A 23,287-nucleotide genomic window follows, 5' to 3' on the forward strand; every position below is an offset into this window, starting at 1 on the left:
GGCTCTGAATGACACACTGGACCAGATGGACTTAACAGATATATTCATAACATTTTATCCTAAAGCAGCAGAATACAAGTGCACATGGGACATTCTCACATTGTAACAAATTTGGCCTCAATAAGTACAAAATGATTAAGATCATATCATGCGTAATTTCTGATCACAACACTATGAAACTTGATGTCAACCACAAGAAAAAATTTGGAAAGACCACAAATACATGGAGGCTAAAGAATATGCTACTAAAGAATGAATGTGTCAACCAGGAAATTAAATAAGAAATAAAGATACATGGAAATGAATGAAAATGAAAATATAACAGTTCAAAACTTTTGGGATGCAGCAAAAGTGTCACAAAAGGGAAGTATAAACCAATACAGGTCTACCTCAAGAAGCAAGAAAAATCTCAATTATGCAACCTATCTTACACTTAAAGGGGCTAGTAAAAAACAACAAATAAAGCCTAAAACCAGCAGAAAAAGGGAAATAATAAATATTAGAGAAGAAATAAATGATATAGATGATATAGAAAAAAATGAGAAGAGATCAATAAAATCATGAGCTATTTCTTTGGAACAATTAATACAATTGATAAACACCCTAGCCAGACTTATCAAAAAGAAAAGAGAAAGGACCCAGATAAATAAAATCATAAATGAGTGAACAGAAATCACAACCAACACCAGAGAAATACAAACCATTATAAGAGGATATTATGAGCAATTATATGCCCATAAATTAGGCAATCTGGAAGAAACAGATGCATTCCTAGAGACACATAAACCAGCAAAACTGAAACAGGAAGAAATAGAAAACTTGAACAGACCAATAACTAGCAAAGAAATTGAATCAGTAATCAAAAATCTCCCAACAAACAAAAGTCCAGGGCCAGATGGCTTCCCAGGGGAATTCTACCAAATATTTAAAGAACAGTTAATACCTCTTCTTCTGAAGCTGTTTCATAAAATAGAAATGCAAGGAAAACTTCCAAACTCATTTTATGCAGGCAGCATTACCTTGATTCCAAAACCAGACAAAGACCAAACTATAAAAAAGAGTTACAGGTGAATATCCCTGATGAATATGGATCCAAAAACTATATTTTTTAAGATTTTATTTATCTTTTCATGAGAGACACAGAGACAAACAGAGAGAGAGGCAGAGACACAGGCAGAGGAAGAAGCAGGCTCCATGCAGGAAGCCTGATGTGGGACTCAATCCCAGATCCTGGGATCACACCCTGAGCGGAAGGCAGACGCTCAACAGCTGAGCCACCCAGGCATCCCTGAATCCAAAAATTCTTAAAAAAGTACTAGCAAATCAAATCCAACAGGACATTAAAAGAATCATTCACCATGAGCAAATGGGATTTATTCTTGGATTGCAAAGGTGGTTCAATATTCACAAATCAAAAAGACAACACCACATTTGTTAAAGAAACAAGAACCAAATGATCCTCTTAAAAATGCAGAAAAAACATTTGGTGAAGGACAGCATTCATTCTTGATAGAAACCCTCAACAAAGGAGGTTCAGAGAGAATATACCTCAACATAATAAATATCATATATGAAAAACCCATGGCTACTATCATTTTCAATGGGGAAAATCTAAGAGATTATCTTCTACAGTCAGGAACAAGACAGACAAGGATGTCCACTCTCACCAATGATATTTAACATACTGCTGAAAGTCCTAGACTCAGCAATCAAACAACAGAAGGAAATAAAAGGCATCCAGATCAGCAGAGAAGAAGTCAAACTTGCACTATTTTCAGATGACATGATTCTATATAGAAAACCCAAAAGATTCTACCAAAAAATTGCTAGAACTGATAAACAAATTCAGTAGTTGCAGGATACAAAAAAAAACATACAGAAATCTTCTGCATTGCTATACACCAAAAATGAAGCAGTAGAAAGAGAAATCAAGGACTCAATCTCATTTATAATTGTACTAAAAACTGTAAGATAACCTAGGAATAAACTTAACCAAAGAGGTAAAAGATCTATACCCTGAAAAGTATGGAACACTTATGAAAGAAATTGAAGATGACACAAAGAAATGGAAAAACATTCTATGCTTCTTGGAAGGGCAAATATTGTTAAAATGTCTATATTACCCAAATCAATCTACACATTTAATGCAATCCCTATCGAAATATCACAAGCATTCTTCGTAGACCTAGAATGAGCCACCTTAAAATTTGTATGGAACCAGAAAAGACCAAAAATAACCAAAGCAATCTTGTTTTTTTGGTGTGTGTCTGTTTTTTTTTTAACATTTTATTTATTTATTCATGAGAGATAGAGAGAGAGACAGGCAGAGGGAGAAGCAGGCTTCATGCAGGGAGCCCGATGTGGGAGTCGATTCTGGAACTCCAGATACACTCAACCACTGAGCAACCCAGGCATCCCCCAAAGCAATCTTGTAAAACTGGACTTCAACTTATATTACAAAACTGTATTGATTAAGACAGTATGGTCCTGGCACAAAAACAGACACATAGATCAATGAAACAGAATAGAAAACTCAGAAATGAATTCACAACAATATGATCAACTAATCTTTGACAAAGTAGGAAATAATATCCAGTGGAAAAAAGACAGTCTCTTTAACCAATGTTGCTGAGAAAACTAGACAGCCACATGCAGAAGAATGAAACTGGACCACTTTCTTTTTTTTTTTTTTCCACTTTCTGACACCATACACAAAAATAAATTCAAAATGGATGAAAGACCTAAAATAATACAAGAAACTATAAATTCTAGAGAACACAGACAATAATCTCTTTGACATTGGAGGCAGCAACTTGTTACTAGATACATCTCCAAAGGAAAGGGAAACAAAAGCAAAAATGTACTACTGGGACTTCATCAAGATAAAAAGTTTCTCCACAGCAAAGGAAACAATTTAGTGATTCAACACTTACATCCAACACCCAGTGCTCATCACAAGTTCCCTCCTTAATCCCCATCACCTAATTAGCCATCTCCTCCTACCTCTTCTCTGGTAACCATCAGTTTGTTCCCTATAGTAAAGAGTCCGTTTCTTGGTTTGCCTCTCTCTCTTTTTCTCTATGCTCATTTGCTTTATTTCTTAAATTCCACATGAGTAAAATCATATGGCATCTCTTTCTTTGACTGACTTATTTCACTTAGCAGAATACTCTTTATCCTATCATTGCAAATGGCAAGACTGCATTATTTTTGGTAGCTGAATAATATTCCATTGCAGATAGATAGATAGATAGATAGATAGATAGATAGATAGATAGATGGCACCTCTTCCTTATCCATTGGACATTCAGGCTCTTTCCCTAATTTGGCTACTGTTGATAATAATATTGCTATAAACATCAGGGTTCATGTATCCTTTAGCAACAGCATTTTTATATTATTTGGATAAATGCCTAATAGTGCAATTGCAGAGGGTAGGGTAGTTCTATTTTTAACTTTTTGAGGAACCTCCATATTGTTTTCCAGAGTGGCTGCATTCACACTAATGGTGCAAGAGGGTAGTAAATAAAAACACCCTTCTCTATATCTGTGCGAACACCTATTATTTCTTGTGTTTTTGACTTAACCATTCTGACAGGTATGAGTCATATCTCATTATAGTTTTGATTTGTATTCCCTTGATGATGAGTGATGTTGAGTAATTTTCTATGTGTCCATTGGCCATCTGTATGTCTTCTTTGGAAAAATGTCTATTCATGTTTTCTGCCCATTTTTCAATTGGATTATTTATTTTTTGAAGTGTTGAGTTTTATACACTCTTTATGTATTTCGGATAATGAGTAGCTACTCTTAAGTTGCTGTAATGAGTAGGAATTACTGTAGACAATTCTATCATTCTCATGAATACTTATAAATAAATAAATAAACTAACAAATAATCAGCTCCAAAATTTGATAAGAGAAAATGAAATGAAAAAAAATTTAATGTGACAGAAAATAAATGGGTGTGATATTTGGGAATCTGGTAAGATTTCTTGAGTATTTATTTTTTTAATTTTTTAATTTTTTAAAAGATTTTATGCATTTATTAATGAGAGACACAGAGAAAGAGAGAGAGAGAGAGAGAGAGAGAGGCAGAGACACAGGAAGAGGGAAAAGCAGGCTCCATGCAAGGAGCCCGATATGGGACTCGATTCCGAGTCTCCAGGATCAGGCAGGCCCTGGGCTGAAGGCGGCGCTAAACCGCTGAGCCACCCGGGCTGCCCGATTTCTTGAGTATTTAACACATAAACTGAAAATCTTAAGTCAAAAAGATAACAAATCCATGAAGCACTTGAATAAGATATTTAAATGAAGAGTGAAATCTTAGGAAGATTAAGAGTTAAAAGCTTATGAAAGAATGTTCAAATAACAGGAGGGTCAGTGTGGCTGATGGTAATTGCAAGACTGAATTATAACAGTTCACACTTACTAAGTGTTCACTATGTACCAGGCACTGTTCTAAGCACTTTACACATATTGACTCATTTAACCCTACAAAACTATGAGGCAGGTATAATTTTATGCACAATTTAGGGATGAGGTAATTGTGGAATAGAGAAGTATAATAACACACTCAAGATTATGTAGTAAATAAAAACACCAGATTTTTACTCAGGGAGTCTGCATTTGAAACAGAAGCTTTGACTCTTTCCCATTGCACACGACTACTTGGTAAACAGCGTCCAAATCACCCAGGATGTTAGGGATAAAAATTGGAATTGGGGCATTAAATGATACATGAATCATAATCTGATTTGGCTTTTATATGTACTCTGGCATTGGGAATATAAATATAGAAAAGTAACTGAAATTAAAAAGGAAGCAAATGAAGATAAAATAATCAAACAGCAAATAGCAAACACAAAAGAGGAAAAAATGTACAGGGATGAGCTAGAATCTTTTAATCAAGACATTATAAAGGTTGTGGGAAAAGAGTAACAGGAAGAAAATAAAGAACTCAATGGTGGAAAGGGCTCTCTACACTTGTAAGCACTTAGGACATTCTAGGTCTATCTCAGCTATGGGCTATGTGTGTTGCTCTTGGGAAATTAGCTAAAAATTCTGTACCTGTGTTATTTTATCTGTAAAATAAAAGTTGAACTACTCCAGTGTTTTGCAATTCAAAATATATTACAAATAAGTAAACTAATTAAATTCTACATTTTTTACATAAAGAAGGATTAGCAGATATGGGGAAAGCTGGCAAAAATCACTTTGTTAATGAAGAAAAACAAAAACAGAAATGAATGGTAAACAGATTGTTTTTTTTTAGCACTATAAGCCTTGAAAAATGCTAGAATAGATGATCTCTATGGTCTCTAGTTTTAAAATCTATGATTCTATAATGAAAGTTTATATAGAGTAAACTTTTTAAAACATTTTATGTAAGAATAGTTTCTCCTATACCTCAAAAATATCTAAGAAGAAAAGCTGTTCTTACATGAAAAGCAAAGCAAATTGAATCCGTTAAAATAACTCTAGGGCACCTCTAGGGCATCCGGCATTGAACCCAACATTGTTCCCTGTCAAAATGGGTGCAAAAGAGAGAAACTATAAAAATTGCAAAAAAAATATTCACTTACATTAATCTAAGATGGCATCTGCTGTTATTGCTGAAGCTCTGTTGCTATCTGATACAGAGCTATATGACCTTGAGAAAAAAAGTACAGGTTTCTGCAAAGAAGAAAAAAAAAGTGATATACTTTCAAACAGTGAATTATGAATATTACTTAAATTAAAATAATTTTGTAAGAAATTTCTTAGATATGGTGTTGAATATAATTCATTCAGAATATGAACTGAAATACTAGTTGTTTACACAATTAATGTGTATTTCCCCAGCTTATGAAACAAAAATTTTATCAAAGAAAAATACAATAAAATCTGAATATAATGATTCATGATTATAAAATATATATTTGTGAAGCTATATACATTTATGAATTATGTGAACAGACGTTCATATAAAACATATAACAAATACAAGCCCCTTACAACTAAAGGCTGATAAAATATACATTGTTAATGGCAACAAGTTTTGTTTTTTTTCAAGTTTTTATTTAAATTACAGTTAGTTAACATACTGTGTAATATTAGTTTCAGGAGTACGATACAGTGATTCAACACTTCCAGACATCACTCAGTGCTCATCACAAGTGCACTCTTTAATCCTCATCACCTATTTCAACATCCTCCCACCCACCTCCTTTGTAGTTAAGAGTCTGTTTCTTGGTTTGCCTCTCTCTTTTTTCTGTTTGTTTTGTTTCTTAAATTCCACATTTTTAAACAAGCTAGATTCCTCTAAACCATTTTGCATTAAAATTACAGAAAGAATGTTCTTTACTATGATATTACACATCAGAATCTTTCAAAGGGAAAGACAGACTCAACTTCTACTAATAAACATATTAGCCGAAATTAGTCAGCATAAAAAAATTCAGACAATCAAGTACTTTCTTCTTTGCTAGGGATTTTCATCTCCAGCCTCACATATGACAGAATGAGAGCCTAAATTCTGGGGCTTTAGGTACTTCTCCTGACTCTGGTGTCTACAAAGTCTTGGATTGCCTTTGCTGGTACTTTAAAGGTGTTCTCTTAATCCTACAAAATACTCCTGACCAACAAATTTTATAATGATCTACTAGAGAGGTAAAATCTATATATTGTTTGAAACTAAAATGACTAATCTCTCAAATAAGTGAGATAAGAAAGTTAAGTCTCTGAACTTATACATGAATTTAGTTATAAATTCAGAGACTTAATTTTATTTTATTTTATTTTTTTTTTATTTATTTATGATAGTCACAGAGAGAGAGGCAGAGACATAGGCAGAGGGAGAAGCAGGCTCCATGCACCGGGAGCCCGATGTGGGATTCGATGCCAGGTCTCCAGGATCGCGCCCTGGGCCAAAGGCAGGCGCCAAACAGCTGTGCCACCCAGGGATCCCTTAATTTTAAATAAAAACTAATATTTCTAAAATTTTTTAAAATGTAGGTACACTGGCTGGCTCAGTGGTTGAGCGTCTGCTTTTGGCTCAGGGCATGATCCCAGAGTCCCATGATCGAGTCCCTGGGGGGAGCCTGCTTCTCTCTCTGCCTGTGTCTCTGTCTCTGTGTGTCTCTCATGAATAAACAAAATCTTTTTTAAAAGTTTTTTTAAATACAAACTAAATTTTAAATATAAAATCAAGATAAATATGGTACTGATTGCTGGGCTTTCTATACTTCAGTTAGTGAGTATAAGATCCTGAATCCACAAAAAGAAGTGATATTTCACTTAGTATTAGGTACAACTATGGAACTTACATGGATGGCTGACTAAGCCATGAGACATGCTAATTTCTAATATTTCTTGTCAAGCAAGTTGACATCAATTAGGAGAAACAGGATCTTTAATTCCTGGGTCCTATAGGAAGCCTTACTTGTCATGACAATATTTAACCAATTTTACTCATATCATAGCAAATGCTCAGATACTCAAATTATCAGAATTGTGTGTTTTTCAAAGTGATATGAATACTCTCAGATATAGACTTGACAGACCAATTGCCAGGACAAAAAAGTATTGTAAAGCAAGGATAGAAGCAAACCAGTCCATGATAAACTGTGCATGTTTAACATGACGGCTCATGTAATTAATCATAAGGTTACTGAGGGAAATATCGAGGGCTATGATAAAATGTAAAGGATGAAACTGTTAGGCAGACAGGGTGGAGGTACTGACCTTGAATTTCTTTATTTCAACATCTGTGCCTGGTTCCATCTACCATCTTTCCTTACGCTGTGCGTGGGGGGCTGCCCAGTTAGAGGTTGCTTTTTAACTTCAACTTCAAACTAGTAAGATGTGGGTAAATGGCATACCCCAAATGATTCAATGAATATGTTTCTCAAGTAAGTACAGCTTCTTCATTCACTGAAGTGCATAGAAAAGTGGAACAATGCAGAGGCTAGATGGCTTAGCAATGTGTTCAAGCATTATAAGTATTAAGTGGTTTGGGTTTTTTGTTGTCTTTTTGTTTTGGTTTGGTTTTTTTGTTTTGTTTGTTTTTATTGAGACTCTTAGGGAATATCTGTTCTGAAAACTTTTAGAATTAAAAAAATAATTGAGAGGGAGAAATATTATTGTGAAAATTCTGTGCTGCTTCAGGCACTTAAATGCAATAACAAAAAGTTTTATTTTGAAATGTGCCAAGTACCCCTACAAGGTGTACTGTGTGCAAGTGTGTGTGTATACGTACTGCCAAGAATAAAATCAACTGATATTACCATGTTGACTCAGGTATCTGCAGCTGACAGTGCACTCTTCAGGCATTTTGGAAATCTTCAACCAACAGTGCAGACAGCTGACAAAAGAAGAATGATGAATCAAAGGGAAGAATAATAGCAGAGAGGGACTGCTAAGAAAGTTTGGTAAGCTGGCTTATAAATACAATAGATCTATTAATTTTCACAGAGCTCCTAATCTGAAAGATATAGGAGAAAGTACACTCTATCTGAAATATCTATCATTAATATCATTTCTAGCAACAGTAAAATCTTTTATTGATTAAACAATACCCATGGAATACACAGATTTTAGTAATAAGTTAATATTGGGTTTAGGAGGTATTGAATACCACCTGATCAGGAAATTATCTTGATATTCTGAACATGAAAATATGCACATCTATACAATAAAACATAATCAAGATATCCTTGTTTGGTGAGACAACAGAACTAGGGTATATCCATTCAGTTAAAGTACAATGCTGTTTAATAATCCACACAATTTTAGAGTAGTAGAATTTTTAAAAATGAAACTTATAAGCTAAGTAGTTGTTTATATCTATTGAATAAAATTTATCACTAAGAATTCTGAAGAATGTTTATATTGGTTCTCCTCTAAGTTTCTCTATTTCTTTTTTTATTCAAGATTATATTTACAAGAAAAAAGCACAAGTGGGCTTGAGTCCAGTAAGAACAATTGATTTTTTTCAAAAGGTTGGTATAGAATTAATACTTCTCTGGCACCAAAGATAAATCAAAATTACCACAAAAAATACTTTAAAATTAAGGTAAAATTGATGTAAATTTGAAGCATCATGCTTATGTGTACCCCATGTTCCATCTCTTTAAGGAAATTTGTCTGCTATTCTTTTAAAATGCATATAATACGTATTTCTTCATTCATTCTTCTACTTAATATAGCCTTCATTTTTAATCATACATTTCACATTTATCTTACAAGGATGTTGCTTTTCCCTATTTTAACCTTCTGGCACAGAGGGAATACATAACCCTTCACTCTTTACATCTTGTATAAACTCCTCCAGGTCTTTGGGCTTATCTTACATGAACAATGAATAGGCTTTATAAAAATTGAATTGAATTCAGTACTTTCAGAGAAATTCAGTATCTCAGACCAAGCCTATGGATGGGTCTTCGAAATATAGGTAACTATTTTGGGGTAGTTATTTGAAAATCAACCTACAGTAAATTTAGGAGAAAACATTTTAAAGTGGCATTAAAGCATACTGCTATGTGCTGCTTTCTATTCGGGACATAAACTCCAGTTTGATTGCTAAACAAAACCACATATGACAAGAAGGAAAAGTAGAGAAACAGAAATTGTAAAACATATATAAATTGTATAGCAATTCCACCATATTAAGAAATGAATGTCAATTGCTTATAAAACCACATCAACTTCCTAGGGTACATAGGTGAAACATTAGTAAGAGTTAACATTGTTATCTGACTTTCCACTAAAGAAACCTCTATAAGCTGCAGATATATTGTGTGGTAGATATTGCTAGAGGCAGAGCTGAGTTAAGCATCTCACCATGACATGTAGACCATTTCCTCCAACGCTGATTGCATAAATGTCAAAACAGGCTACAGAACACACTATTGTTTCTCCTTGTATGATAGTCATAATTCTAGAAAATGGCAGCATTTCAGCAAGAAGGTTAAGTATTAAAGCAAAACTCAAAATGCCAACAGTTTTTATTCAGTCTAACCCCATTAAAAGGTATTTAATGAGGGGCGCCTCAATGGCTCCGTTGGTTGAGTGTCTGACTTTTGATTTTGCTTCAGGTCATAATCTCAGGGTTGTGAGATCAAGTCCTACCTCCAGCTCCATGCTCTGCGTGGATCCTGTTTAAGATTCTGTCTCTCCTGGGCAGCCCCAGTAGCCCAGCAGTTTAGCGCTGCCTTCAGCTCAGGGCATGATCCTGGAGACTCAGGATTGAGTCCCATGTCAGGCTCCCTCCATGGAGCCTGCTTTTCCCTCTGTCTTTGTCTCTGCCCCTCAGTCTGTGTGTGTGTGTGTATGTGTGTGTGTCATGGATAAATAAATAAAATCTTAAAAAAAAAAAAAAGATTCTCTCTCTCCCTTCCAGCCCTTCCAGCTACCAACCCCCCTCTCTCTCCTCTAAAGAAAAGAAAGTATTTAATAAATGCCTATAAAAAGTCTTATGAAGGCATATGCTATATCAAATTTAAAAGATAAGAAGGACAAGAATATGCAGTGTTTTTTGAGTGCTTTATATAAATTAACTTTTTATTTCTTATGAAAGGCCTCTGCAGTACTATCATTCTTCTCATGCTATAGATGGATAACTGGACACAGAAAGTTTAAGCAAATTTTCTAAGGTCACACAGCTAGCAAAGTCTGGAAAATATCTCTTAATTCAGAGGCTCTACATTTAGTAAAATTCCAAAGATTACAGCTTCCTGAATCTTTATGAATAAGGTCAAATTATAGTTAATGGAATTTATTCAGTTTATCTAACTATTTACAGGAATTTTACTTTACAGCTAAGAAAATATTTTAACATTCCACAAACTTCAGCTTATTAAATAAATCACTTATTGGGACACCTGGGTGGCTCAGCAGTTGAGCATCTGCCTTTGGCTCAGGGCGTGATTCAGGAATGCCTGGATCAGGTCCCACATCGGGGTCGCTGCATGGAACCTGCTTCCCTTCCCCCCAATATCTCTGTCTCTCATGAATAAATAAAATCTTTAAAAATAAAAATAAATAAATAAATAAACAAATAACTTATTCAATATACATGGGACATACAAAACATCTATCTCATATAAATAAAAGCATTTCTTGGCTCTAAGGAGATGATAAAATTCATTAAATAATAATTATTTATTTCTTATTAGTGTGGACACAATTTATTTAGGTCAAATTAACAATATGGTTCTCATGTATCTTTTATAAGTATCTGTGAAATATCTCTAAGTTATAATAAGAATTTATAAGTGACCTATTAGAAATAAATAAAAATAACTACTCTTCAAAGTCAAAGAAAGTGAATTCTCAGCCAGAATTCCGTTAAAATTTGTCATGTGACGTTGGACAATTTATTCATCATATATATCATAATTTTATTCACTTCAACTAAAGTAAAAAGTTTTATTTACATAAATTGTAATCAAGATTCTTCTCACAGATCAAAACATACATGATTTTTAAATGTTTCAGTACATTTTCAGTTATGATATCCTCTTCTACTGAAGCAAAATTTTCTTTGAAGAACATCACGTTAGGAAGACAGTGGCTTGAGACTCAAATAGATATGGGTTTATATCAGAGCTATACCTTCAGTTTGTTTCTAAGCTTGAGCAAGTGCCCAGATGCCTTACATTTTAGGTTTGGTTTGGTTTTTGGTTTTGTTTTATCCATACTTTATCTTTTTTTTTTAAAGATTTTATTTATTTATTCATGACAGACACAGAGAGAGAGGCAGAGACACAGGCAGGGGGAGAAGCAGGCTCCATGCAGGGAGCCCAAGGCAGGACTCGATCCGGGGATTCCAGGACCACGCCCTGGGTGGAAGGCAGGCGCCAAACCACTGAGCCACCCAGGGACCCCCTATCCATACTTTATACCAACTTTGAAAAGTTTTCTGAGGAGTATATTACAGTCAATAAAAGTAGCTATGATGATGACAATTACATGGTTTTTGTTTTGAGATGATAAAAAAGCATGTAAAAAAAGTGGAACCAATGACTATTTTATTAAAATTTTCCAAAAGGTAGGGCACATAGGTGGCTCAGTCAGTTAAATGATGGAGTCTTGATTTCAGCTCAGGACATGATCTCACAGTGATGAGATGGAGCCCCAAGTAGAGCTTCATGCTGGGCATGGAGCCTGATTATGAGTCTCTCTCTCTTTGCCCCACTCCTCCCCCACTCAAGATTCTCTCTCTCTCTCTCTCTCTCACAAAAAAAAAAAAAAAAAAAAAAAAAAAATTTCCAAAAGGCAATGTTCTGTATTGTGAATTTTTAAAATATGGTCACTAAACTTAATGAAGCCACATTCTAATGAATAAGAAATTGATAAAGGAGAGGAAGTGGAATGCTTGGGTGGCTCAGTGGTTGAGCGTCTGCTGTGACTCAGGAGTGATCACAGAGTCCTAGGATCGAGCTCTACATCAGGGTCCCCACAGAGCCTGCTTCTCCCTCTCCCTCTGTGTCTCTCATGAATAGATAAATAAAATCTTTAAAAGAAAAAAAAAAAGATAGGGAGGTGGTAACAAAGAACATATATAAATTATCACAATATCTAAATAAAGTACACAACAGAATTCCCTCTTTGTCCCATTCTCTGAAACATCTGTTATTAACATTTTATCGGTAGTATAGAAATGATACTACAGTGAAACTTGTAAATTTGTAGATCACGTAGCAGTTTTCCTAGTAATTAAAGAGCAAAGTAACTAAAATGTAATAATGATTTTTACTTTTCCTATGTTACCTGATTTATTAAAAGTAGTTTACTTTATAAATATGAGAAAATGTAAATATAATAAATATATAAGTGTAAATATAAGTATAAATGATTGTTACTTATATTTGTTTATAAAGTTACTTATATACATATAAATAGATACACTTATGAACATATATTATTTATGAACATATATAAAATAACATATGTAACACATATAAATACATTTATATTTTTATAAACAGTAAAATAATGCAAATATAGTAATGATTAATACTTCACCTATGTTAATTTATTATAACATATACTACCACTTTACCTACAAACTTACTTATTTTTCAAAACAAGTATAGACCTTGTTTGATGGGTTCAAAAAATGAGGAAACTTGGAGCTGAGAGGCTATGACTTTCCCAAGACCAGAAACTTGTGGATAGCAGAGCCAACTACTGATCCTAGGAATCAGACTCTAGAATGTAATCTCTTATCCAACACATTCTTTTTCTTTAAAATATAATATTCAATGAAGGTGTGCATGTCATTAACAAAGTATTAAATGGGCTTCAAATGGAAGAAACAAAAGTATATTTAGAGTAAACCTAAAATATAGATATAATAATATTAATTTTTCAATGGTACTTGTGAATAAATACTTCAAGTAATAAGGGACTTGGTTGCAAATCTGAAATTCTGCTCAATCAGAAGCTTTAGAAAATAGACAAGTTTTCTGAGCCTCAGGTTCCCATCTGAAAAAAAAATACTATGATGTGAACATCATACATGTGTTTGACAATTAAATGAAAAATACATAGGTGACTTGTGCACAACATAGCCACTGGAAATTGATAGAATAAAACAGATTAACACAGAGACAGGGACTTTGGTAGGGCTTCCCTCTTCTAAAAAAAAAAAAAAAAAGGATGTGAAATGAAAGCAATTTGATCCCTTATATAAATCACTATATGGGGCAGCCCTGGTGGCTCAGCGGTTTAGCGTGCCTTCAGCCCAGGGCCTGATCCTGAAGACCCGGGATCGAGTCTCATGTCGGGCTCCCTGCATGGAGCCTGCTTCTCCCTCTGCCTATGTCTGTTCCTCTCTCTCTCTCTCTCTCTCTCTCTCCCTTTCTCATGAATAAATAAATAAAATCTTAAAAAAAATAAATCACTGTATGTCTTTATGTGAATATTAATCTGAAAAACATTAAAAATGGCTACTTAAAATTATGAGAAGAGTATATGCAGCATGATCACCTGTTGCTTGGATGGTGAATAAGTTTACTTGTCCTGGAGTCATTAGTAATTGTACTCCCTTTCACTCTCAATATTGTCCTACTATGGATGATAGTCTATATGGTCACCTGACATATAGCATTGGCAGAGAGATGCTGCAACTGACTTCTGAGAGGCTGAAAACATTAAAACTGTTTCATCTAATAAAATTAAGCCTTTTAAAATTATGACTGCCGAGTCTTTAATAAACTAATGGAACACGTGGATAGGATAAGCATGGCTTATTCATCCAACCAAAAGTACATTAGAATTAGGAGCACCCACTGAAGCATGAAAGAGTTCAATTTGGGGCAAATAAGAAGCATGGAAAAAATAATTTCTCTGAACTGTCAAATTAGATATTATAAGGATTAAGAACTAAAGTCCATGCACTTTATTCATGGAAGACATCCTTAGGCTCTCTCTAAGATATCTCTGATCTTACTAGGGAGACAAAACAAAGAAGTCTGTTTATCTAGTGTATTCTAATTCCACACCAGATTAGAGCAATACAAAGCAATCCCAAGGTAACTATACTACAGATAAGAAAGTGCATATATAAATATATATATATATATATATATATATATAGAGAGAGAGAGAGAGAGAGAGAGAGAGAGGCACAACATATTTATTGAAGTAACTTTAGCAAAAAATATTTAAAGTTATAGTATTAAATTATATTGAAATTATAGTTATTTGAAATACATTCATTCATGTATAGAAAAGCTCAGCTCTCAATTCCGGAGATAACTAAAGAAATAAGATTAAGTGGTGTATTTTTTTTCCCTAGAAGAAATTAAGATTTGATGATTTTCTAAAAGGTAGTATAGGCTAAAAAAAAGAAAGTAGTTTGATTTTAAAAGTCTTTTTAATACACTATTAGGTTATTGATATTATGTAATTCATAAAAGAAGAACAGCAATTTGGGGGCCTCTTCTCTTAGATATCCAAAATTAAAATCACAATCCCTTTCAAACGTCTCAAGTTAGATGTACAAGAGTGTACTCTGCAAAATTAACCCTTATATTCTTGATCTGAAATCAAGTTTTTTAGTTGTTAAGTACAGATAATAAATTTTATGATTGTGCTTTCCCTGTAATACTTTTTACCTAGATGTCAAGAATTTTCCCCCAAGCCAAGATATATTTTAAAATGTCAAGTCCTAAGCCACTATAATAAACAGTTTTGATGCAATGAGTAAAATTACCAATGGCTCCATTACAAAAACAGTACTACAAACACATTCAAAGATATCCATGGCTGCCCTTTGGACTGACAGTGAAACTAGACTGGCCAAGATTTAAGTTCCTCAAGAATAATATTCCACAGTTGCTTAGAACTGTTTTTGATATTTAATTTTATTTCAGTCTACTCTTCTCTAAAGTAGGGATTTCATGCTTAATTTAACCTTGCTTCAAAATATAATCATCAATATGATCTGTAATAATAATTTTCTTGAATCTTCATTTTATGGTATTGTGCTCATTTCATTTGCACACTGATAACAAAACCACAGTAGAAACTGTGATGTCTGATTTAAATTCCAGATTGATGAAAATATAAAAATAAATAACCAAAGACTGAACAAAATTCAACTTAAATTTATTAATAAACTACCCTGTAAATTATTTCTCTAATCCAAGACTCATGCTGGGATCAGAAAGAGCAAAAACCAGTATAGAATATTTTTTCCTTCTACAGTTCAAAATCTAGCAATTACACCCCAGTAATAACAAGTACACCTACAGCCCAAATCTTTATTTTTCACCAGGAGAAAGAGATAGGGACTCTGTAGTATTCATTGATTCCAATGATAGATTAGGAAGATAAAAAAAGACAAGGGAATGTCAAAAGGACGCAGGGAACCTACATGAAAGATTTCCCCATGGCCAACATTGAAATACCATGAGGAACAAAGTAAATAATGACAGCATTAGATTATAATCAAAAGACAAAAACAAACATCTATGAGTCTATTTTGATAGCAGATGGAAGAAGGAAGGGAGGGAGGAAGGAAGGAAAAAGGAAAAGGGACAACATTTTCTTAGAGAAATTTCCCATAAAAAATGTAGAAAGAAGCATGACTGGAAAAATCACCAGTAGAATACCACAGAAGTAATTGGCACAGGCTAGATCCATCAATGAATGCAGAAATTAATAGACAAATGCTTAAGCTAAAACAGGAAATATATATATAGTTTCAAAGAGAGAATTATAAACTATGTTATAGAGAGAAAACAAATAAATTTATAGGGTAAAATCCTACCAGACACCAGCTTAACCAAGTGCTCAGGGTTAACATCACATATTGATAATATGACACCATGTAATCCCTGATATATTCAGTGACAGGAACATATCTCTGGTACTTTCACAATCTCATCATGAGACAGAAACAAACTTTAGATAAATTAAAATTGAGAAATATTCTATAAAAAACTGAACTTCGTCCTTTAAAAAATTGTCAAAGTCATGAAATATAATGAAACACTGAAGTTGCTGTAATATACTGAAGAATTGTAATTAGATTTCTTTGCTACTATACCAAATTATCACAAATGTAGTAGTTAGAAACAACACAAATTTATTATGTTACTGTTCTGCAAATCAAGTTACCACAATACTCACTGGGCTAAAATAAGATACTGGTAAGACTGAGTCCCTTTCTGGAGGTCCATGACCAGAACTTTTAGAGGCTGCCTGCATTCCTTGGCTGTTGGCCCATTTTCTACACAAAGCCAGCAACATCACCTCTTTGACTTCCCTTCTATCTTCACATCCCTCCTCTGAACATAGTCATAAAAGGTTCTCTGCTTTTAAGGAATTCATGTGATAAGAAAGTGCCAACCTGTAAAATCAATAGCAATCTCTTCATCTCAAGGCCTATCCCTTCAATCATACATTTAATCACTGCAGAGTCCCTTTATCACGGAAAGTAACATATTCACAGGTACCAGGGACTAGGACATGGACATCTTGGTGTAGTGGGGGTAGAGCGCAATGGTAAAAGTGATCATTATTCTGCCTATCATAGAAACAAGAGAAATAGACCAATTCTGATTGGATCCTGGCCCCTAAACTAAACCTTCGTGGTGGAATCCAAGTAAAGTCTATAGTTCAGTTAATCGTGCTGTACCAACATTAATCTCTTAATTTGATGATTTCTCTGTAAGTCTAAAATTATCTCAAAATAAAAGACTGACAGAAAAATATAGGTAGTAGTTGCCTGAGGTGAGGTCAGGGGAAATGTGAGAGAATGGGAATAGTTAATAAACAAGATTATTGGAGTTATGAGATGTTTTAACAGTTTTTTTCAAAGATTTATTTTACTTATTTGAGTGAGAAAGAGAGAGACACACTAACTCAGGGAGGGGCAGAGGGACAGAGGGAATCTTCAAGTCAACTCTCCACTGAGACAGGAGCCCAAAGCAGGGCTTGATTGAGGACCATGAGATCATGACCTGAGCAGAAATAAAGAGCCAGCTGATGAACCAACTGAGCCACGCAGCAGCCTCATGTTTTAACAATTTTTATGGTAAGTATTACAAACATGGGTGTACACACTCATTGTGTGATTTCCTGAAGAAATGTGGGATATTTCTATTATTGAAACCCTTCAAGAAAATTAGTCTATTCTCTTTAAATAGCACAAATCTTTCTCTGTGAAATCTGTTGAATTACCTAAGACAGTGAAGTAGTAAAAAGATAATTTATGTCTATATTACTACAGCTTTCATTAACACATAACTTTATAGAATTATGCAGAAAATCTAGTGAAATCATATTCTCAAAAATGGAAGAACTATATTTAAAGATCAACTTCAGTGATTTAGCATTTTTAGTTAGAATAATAGCTTCAGAAACTATGATCTTTAATGTAGTTATAGTTGGAATAAATTATTTTCAATTCTCACAACAATCAAGAAATTATCTTTCCTTTAATGGTATATGTGTAATGTTAGTCTTTACATATAGCTTGTTAATGCCTGGAATAGTTTACTTGTATTTAAAATTGTTGTTTTCCATCTAAAGATTCTGAGATATTAAACTTGATTTTCTGTAAGGAAACAACTTAAAATCCATTAGCAACTTGGTAAAAAATTCTCTATATCAACTGGTAATATGTGACTTCTTTCATTCTCTATAGCTTTTTATTTTAACTTTGATAAGAAATCTTTTAAAAGCAATTCAAAACACACTTTTCAAATGTCATGAACAAAAATTATATTACTACTAAATAGAGATTTCTACTGAATGATAGTGACTTGGTTTATGTAGTTTAATATAGTAACTTCTCCCTTTGTATGTGATTCTGAGAAAGCATATAGCACAGTTTTTAAGATGAGAGTCTTGAGTGTCACCAATTAAGCTAAAAACCTTGGTTACTACCTTATTAGTTCTTAATGTTTAGACTTAAGACTCTTAATCATTCTTTGATTAATTACCTCAGCTTCAAAATATAGTTATCTTATTTAAGATAACTATTGAATAAAATATTGAAAAAACAAATCTTAAACACTTTAAGATATTACAGAACACTCTTGCTACTTATTTATAAAATAAGCCATTTTTTCTTCAAAGATCCTAATAAAACTTATGTTTTCCAGCACTCATTTTGGTATTAAAATATTGGCTTGATTGACTTGTCTATATTTTAAGACCACTGTGCATAATCAAATATATGTATTAGAACCTTGCAAATAAGGTCACTTTTCATCTACATACCTCTTACTAAGTCACAGATAGCTTGTCTAATGAGTTCTGATATAATGCTCAAACTGCTATCATGGTATGATTTATTATTAGGCAGTAATTAGATGTGAACTCCAAATAAGTGGTGTAAATTCAATTTAAAAATGAATTTGGACTACAGATTAAAGAAAAAGTAGATTTAGCAGAGTATAATAATTTTACCATAATATTCAAATAATCTGAAAAGAAAAAAAAATGTGTTGGCTCAGCTCTTAAACTTGTAGTGTTAAACACTTATTTGAAGATTCATTTTCACCAGCTTTATAACATTATGACATTGACTACTTGCTTAAAAAGTTGCCCTTGGGAATTGAAAAGAATCTTTTAATTCTTTGCAGGTATTGCCTTTCATGCTTGATGAAACAACTATTTGGGTGGTCATCAGCAAAAGGACCTCTAAGAATACAAAAATAAAATGTGTATCTTGAAACTATGAAAATCAGACTTTAGCATTTATTTTCTAAAACAAAGAATTGAATATCAAAAATGTTACTTAGATTTCTGTTAATTTTACACCTAGACATCAAAGTCATATTACCTAAAAGCATATTAAATAAAAGGTGTTACAAGAGCCATAAACTGGAAAGATCATAGTTCTTAGGAGACAGAAATAGTTCAAATGAATATGTAAATATATACTTACTAAAGCATTCAAGAATAGGCACTCAAATCATTATAAAGTCCATATTTCTTGTTTCCTGTTATTTTGAACATTTATAATGCCCTATATATCACCCTAAAATCCTGAGGGAAATTTCTTTTTTCTGTGAATACCTCAAAGGAATTTAAGTCTTTAAATAAAGAAATGCATTGTCTTTTTTTAACTCCAGAATAACTAACATACAGTGTTATATCAGTTTCATGTGTACAATATAATGAATCAACAATTGTATACATTACTCAGTGCTCATCACAATAAGCATACTCAATCTCCTTGATCTATTTCATCCATTCCCCCCATCCACCTCCCCTTTGGCAAAAGCCAATTTCTTCTCTGTATTTAAGAGTCTGATTTTTTGTTTGTTTGCTCATTTGTTTTGTTTCTTAAATTCCTTATATGGGTGAAATCATATGGTATTTGTCTTACTCTGACTGACTTACTCTACTTAGCAATATACCGTCTAGGTTGTATCCATGTTGTTGCAAAAAAAAAAGAAAAAAAAAGATTTCATTCTTTTTTATGGCTGAATATATTCCAATATATACCACATTTTCTTTAGCCATTCATCTATCGATGGAAACTTAGGATGCTTGTATATCCCGGTTATTATAAACAAAGATGCAATAAACCTAGGGGTACATATAACCTTTTGAATTAGTGTTTTCATTTTCTTTGTGGAAACACCCAATAAAATTACTAGATCATGTAGAAATTCTAGTTTTAATTTTTTGAGGAACGTCCATACTATTTTCCACAGTAACCACCAATTTGCATTCCTAGGAACAGTGCATAAGGATTCCTTTTTTCCATATCCTTGTCAACATTTGTTATTTCTTGTGTTTTTTTATTTTAGCTATTCTGACAGGTATGAGGTTATATCTCACTGCTGTTTTAATTTGCATTTCACTGATGATTAGTATTGTTGAGCATCTTTCCATGTATCTGCTGCCCATCTGTAGGTCTTCTTTGGAAAAATGTCTATTCAGGTTCTCTGTCCATTTGGATTAATTGTGTTTCTAGGTGTTGAGTTGTATAATTTTTTACATATTTTGGATATTAACCCCTAATTGGATACATAATTTGCAAATATATTCTGCAATTCAGTAGGCTGTCTTTTTGTTTTGTTGATAATTTCCTTCACTGTGCAAAAGCTTTTGTTTTGGCATAATCCCAATATTTTCATTTTGCTTTTGTTTCCCTTCCCAGAGAAGGCATATGGAGATAAATGTTTGCATGGCTGAAAACAAAGAGATTACTGTCTAAATTTCTTCTAATAATTTTATGGTTTCACATCTCTCATTTAGGTCTTTAATTCATTTTGAGTTTATTTTTGTGTTTGGTGTAAGAGTATTTTTGGGTATGGTGTACAGTTTCATTCTTTTGCATGTAGCTGTCCAGTTTTCCCAGGACCATTTGTTGAAGCAACTTCTTCCAAGTGTATATATGTATATTCTTGCCTCTTTTGTCATAGGATAATTCACAATAAAAGCATGGGCTTATTTCCAGACTACTCTGTTCCATTGATTTATGTGTCTATCTTTGTTCTATACCCAAAAAACGAATTTTGATTTTGTTGATTTTATCTATTGATTTTTATTATCAATTTCATTAATATCCACTCTAATCATTTCCATCCTTCTTTTTCTACAAGATTTAATTTGCTTTTCCTTATACTGTGTTAAGGTGAAAAACTCAGGTCGTTGGGATTTTTATCTTTTAAACGTAAACATTTATAGGTATAAATTTCTTCTTAATACAGGTTTAGCTACACTCCAGAAGTTTGGGCATGTTTTGCTTTCATTTCCATTAATTTCAAAGTATTTTCTAATTTTCTTTGTGATTTCTACTTTGACTCCAGAACAAACCTCAAAAACTGGCCTCAAAACTATTCTTTCAAAGGGGTGAAAAATAATTAGATAAGACTGTGAAGCAATGTATGCCACAGAAAATTGTCCAAAACAATGGAGCAATCAGCTGGCAGTTAGTGGGGCCTAATCACTTTGATGTGATACTAAAGAGTCTCCTGGCAAATTGATTTCTTTGACACCACCATGGGTATTAGTGGTGTTTCAACACTGTTGACACATTTTTAGATACAGAGTTTTACTACTCCAGTTCTGTCTGTTGACTTCAGTCACATAATTGTGTCCCTTGAAAAAAATACTCCACATTTTCAACTTCTTAGAACATACTCATTTTGATAATGGTGTAACCTCAGTCACTCAACAATAGATTGGTAGTCAGCATATTTGATGTACCTCCATAACCTCTATCAGTCATTCAATCCCAAGTCTTTTTTTATTTTTTTCAGTCTCTAGTCTTTTCACCATTCAGACTGCCTTCTCAAATGTTAATATAAATTTTTGTTCAGATTTTATTTATTCATTTGAGAGAGAGCAAGAGAGTGAGTATGAGTGGCAGGGGCCAGGGTGGGATGGAGAGGATCAGAGGGAGAGGAAGAGGGAGAAACAGACTCCCCGTAGATCAGGGAGCCGGATATGGAACTCAATCCCAGGACCCCAAGATCATGACCTTAGCCGAACACAGATGCTTAACCAACTAAGCCACCAGACACCATTCTAAAAGATTTTTGCTGCTGCCTTTCTTACTTCCTCTTGGTCTAAAACCTTAGTGAACTACTTTGGTCTGTGTATGTAGTTGACCTAAATAAGTGATTCTTTTCTCTTGCCACTCTCTAATGGAAAAGTGAATAAAACAATTTTATACAATTATTCTTAAATATTGAAGATTACACAATTACTATTTCTAGTTACAATGCTATTTCTACCCTTAATAGCACACCTAGACCATTCTGGATGCTGACATTCCAAAACAACAGCTCAGCAAAACTGGGCCCTAGAGGATTCAATTCTTATTGATTCTTTCACACATCTGGATTCTCTTATTTAATTGACATGATCCCAAATATAAAAACAAATGATTAAGTAGTTAGCTGAGACTGCAAAGTCAATGTTAAACTAGGTAAAATGGGAAAAGACTGGGTAAATAATGGATCTCTGCACATCATACTTGTTCCTTTTGCAACCAACCCTTTCATGTGGCAGATGTGTGTGAATATATGATCATTGGGGAAAATTAAATAATAGTTACTGGGAGAGAACACAATTTTTGTTGTGAATGAAGGGGAACAATAATTTAGGCACCTATAAAAGAAACTCTTAGACATTGAGAGATATGGAAGAAAGAAGCATATTTATGGATTTTTGTCTTTAAGATCTATTTCTTAAGCTTTTTCTCAGAAAGGCCCTGATATGGCTCCCCAGAACTATTATAAGCTCCTTAATTTTATCTGACTTTTGGGTCTGCTATCCCTCTGCCAGATGGCTCTCTTCATGAGTTAATCACCATATTTCTCAATATTACCAAGAAGTTATTTGTTTAGGTGATCCCTGGGTGGCTCAGTGGTTTAGCACCTGCCTCTGGTCCAGGGCATGATCCTGGAGGCCTGGGATCGAGTCCCACATCAGGCTCCCTGCATGGAGCCTGCTTCTTCCTCTGCCTGTGTCTCTGCCTCTCTCTCTCTGTATCTCTCACAAATAAATAATAAAATCTTTTTTTTTTTAAAGAAGTTATTTGTTTAAATTATTTCAAGAGTAGGTGCAGGCACAATTTAGAACATTTCGTAAAAAGGAAAATTTTGATAAGAATTATAATAAGTTTAGTTCATATTTATAAATTTAAATCTCAATAACCTGAATTTTTCACTTTAACACAGTATAAGGAAATACAAAAACCTTGTAGAAAAAGAAAGATGGAAATGATTAGCGTAAATTAATGAAACTGATAATAAAAAACAATAGATAAAATCAACAAAATCAAAATTTGGTTTTTGAAAAGATCAATAAAGCGAAAAGTTTAA

General features: G+C 33.4%; 1 long non-coding RNA gene across 1 annotated transcript in view; it reads right to left on the reverse strand.

The window, feature by feature from the left end:
• The window catches only part of LOC144287541 (uncharacterized), a 33,819-nt gene extending 25,473 nt beyond the window's left edge, over positions 1–8,346 (reverse strand). The window contains exons 1-2 of the long non-coding RNA XR_013355325.1: positions 8,267–8,346; positions 5,585–5,675 (exon numbers count right to left, since the gene is read on the reverse strand). This is a non-coding gene — a long non-coding RNA (uncharacterized LOC144287541). The remainder of the gene's footprint in view (positions 1–5,584; positions 5,676–8,266) is intronic.
• Between the last annotated feature and the right edge of the window lie 14,941 nt (positions 8,347–23,287).

This window comes from Canis aureus, chromosome 17, assembly GCF_053574225.1.
Source record: "Canis aureus isolate CA01 chromosome 17, VMU_Caureus_v.1.0, whole genome shotgun sequence".
Taxonomy (NCBI): domain Eukaryota; kingdom Metazoa; phylum Chordata; class Mammalia; order Carnivora; family Canidae; genus Canis; species Canis aureus.